This window comes from Lathyrus oleraceus, chromosome 4, assembly GCF_024323335.1.
Source record: "Lathyrus oleraceus cultivar Zhongwan6 chromosome 4, CAAS_Psat_ZW6_1.0, whole genome shotgun sequence".
NCBI classification, from domain to species: domain Eukaryota; kingdom Viridiplantae; phylum Streptophyta; class Magnoliopsida; order Fabales; family Fabaceae; genus Lathyrus; species Lathyrus oleraceus.
Window position 1 is genome coordinate 18,867,203 of NC_066582.1, and position 3,188 is coordinate 18,870,390.

Sequence of the window (3,188 nt, forward strand, 5' to 3'; positions counted from 1 at the left end):
AGCAAAGATTTGCGGGGAGGCAAAAGATCGGAGATATCAAAGAAACACCAAATCTCTGAGTAATGGATCAACAACAACCCAATTGGAGTACAGAAAGTCACAACAGGCAACGACGGCCACAAAGACAAATCTGTTGGGGAAACGGGAGAAATCCCAAGATATCTGCAGGGGAATCCTCAGTATCAACTGAGAACTGCACAAAGCGAGAACTGCCATGAAAGCAACTCCACACAACTCCACTGGGGAACAACCCACTGAGGGAGAACAGATCATCCATGTAGATTCTGCACAAGCCACTCTACTGAGGATCAAAACCAATCGGGAAATCAGCCCAATCTTAGGATGATAGACCACCAACCAACCCTACTGGGGAACAGAGATTTCAACAAGCGGAAACTACCACAAAATCAACTCTGTTGAGGACACCAGCTCTGGCGGAGACTCTGAGGAAATTATCACAGATGCAATCCTGACTCTGACGGGGATTCTGGTTTTGTTGGAGACACCAACTCTTTTGGGGATTTTGCACAAATATAATCCACCAAACCACGAATCTACTGACGGATCTACTGGGGAAATCCACTGAGGGACCCACTGAGGATATGGAAAAGAGCCAGGGATCAACCACCAAATGCTAACTCTTTTGAGAAGAACACCCACAACTGCTGAGGAGGAACACAATCACTACCCTGCTGCAGGGATAAGCACACTGATGAGGAGATAGCAACTCCGCTGGCAACTTGGCCGGGAAGAAAGGTACGGTTGGAACAAACAAAGTCTTCCACAACACTCTGCCCTGGGGATATATCACAGATTCCACTAGCGACTGTGCTGAGGAAAGACAGCAACAACCCTGCTTGCGACAATGTTGGGGAAGCGGTAAAGTACCGGGATATCAATCCACCAACCGCTGAATCTTCAAAAAGAAAGCCATCATGCTGAGGAGAGAAACAACAACTCCGCTGGCGACCGTACTGGGGAGAAACGGAGTACCTGGGTTCAAACCACCAACTACCGAATCTTCCACAAGGAGAACACCCATGCTGGGGGGAGAGTACTGCTGGAGAAGAAAACGGAGTCTTTAACAACATCTCAGCTTGGGGGAACAACCCACCACATATAACTCTGCTTGGGTAACAACCCCAACAATCAAGCAGGAGAAAGAGGATACATCCAATGCCAGGAATATGAACCAATGTCTTACCTGTTGGAAATCATGCCACCCTTGGGAGATCACTGAGAAATTCTTGAGTATCCTTTCATCATTGTGAATGTTCACTTTGTTTAAAACAACATATTTTGAAAAAATTTATTTGTTTAAAACAATGACATTTTATCAATTAAAACATGCAAAACATTTGTTGAATTGAAACAAATAAGAGTGCAAATAATTGGATAAAAGCTCAAATTGATTTGATGGAATGGTAGCCTGCAAATGGAAAGACTCCATAGATATTTACAAATTTGAAATCAGTGATATATATTGGAAGAGGGCTACATTGAACATAATGATCCTTTCTCTACCAATTTGAATCTCGATGTATGCGAAGCTTCAGTCGGCGACGAAGCGAGAACCTCTGACGAAAAGACGGCTGCGGAACAGAAAGTCTTGTCAGGATGCAGTTACTTGCCAAATCCCTAATTTTTGCCTAGATTGCCCCAGGGTGAGGTACTAAATCTAGCGGGATGCAAATATACTTTTTTTCATGTCTCTAATTTTTGCCTGGATTGCCCTTTCGGGTTCTCCACCAAGACGCTCATTTTTGCCTAAGCCGCCCTTTCGGGTTGTCAACTTAGCGAGCTATTCTGTTTTTCATTTGCATATACTTTTTTTTAGGCAAAGTATTTCTTGACTGCATCTGAATTCACAGGACGACTGAAATCCTCCCCATCCATTGTTGTAAGCATCAAAGCACCGCCGGAAAAGGCTCTCTTAACAACATATGGACCCTCGTAGTTTGGAGTCCACTTGCCCCTAGAATCGGGCACGAAAGACAAGACTTTCTTGAGCACGAGGTCACCTTCTCGGAACACACGAGGCTTGACCTTCTTATCGAATGCTTTCTTCATTCTCTGCTGATATAACTGACCATGGCACATGGCAGTCAATCGCTTTTCTTCAATCAGATTCAACTGGTCGTAACGACTCTGAATCCATTCAGAATCAGTCAACTTGGCTTCCATCAAGACTCTCATTGATGGGATCTCCACCTCTACTGGGAGAACAACCTTCATGCCGTAAACAAGAGAGAAAGGGGTTGCCCTTGTCGAAGTGCGGACAGATGTACGATAACCATGCAAAGCAAATGGCAGCATCTCATGCCAATCTTTGTACGTAACTGTCATCTTCTGGATAATCTTCTTGATATTCTTATTAGCAGCCTCAACAACCCCATTCATCTTAGGTCTGTAGGGAGAGGAATTATGGTGTGCAATCTTGAATTCAGCGCACAACTCATCCATCATCTTATTATTCAGATTAGATCCATTATCAGTAATGATCTTATCTGGAACACCATAACGGCAAATCAGCTGGTTCTTGATAAACTTCACAACCACCTGCCTGGTCACATTCGCATACGAAGCGGCTTCGACCCATTTGGTGAAGTAATCGATTGCTACGAGAATAAACCTGTGTCCATTGGACGCTTTCGGTTCAATCATGCCGATCATGTTGATTCCCCACATAGAGAAAGACCATGATGATGAAATCACATTCAGAAGTGTCGGAGGAATATGAATCTTATCCGCATAAATCTGACACTTGTGGCATTTCTTCACATATTTGCAGCAGTCAGACTCCATTGTCAACCAATAGTAGCCTGCTCTCAACATCTTTCTAGCCATGGCATGTCCATTGGAATGAGTACCAAATGAACCCTCATGGACCTCGGTCATCAACAGGTTTGCTTCGTGTCTATCCATGCATCTGAGCAAAACGATGTCAAAATTTCTCTTATACAGCACTTCACCACTGAGGTAGAAACTGCCTGACAACCTTCTCAAAGTTTTCCTATCTTTCACAGATGCCCCAGGCGGGTAGACCTGGTTATGGAGGAAATTCTTGATATCAGAATACCAAGGCTTGTCATCATTTACTTCTTCTACTGCAAATACGTGAGCTGGTCTATCCAAGCGCATCACGGCAATATTGGGAACTTCATTCCAATACTTTACCACAATCATGG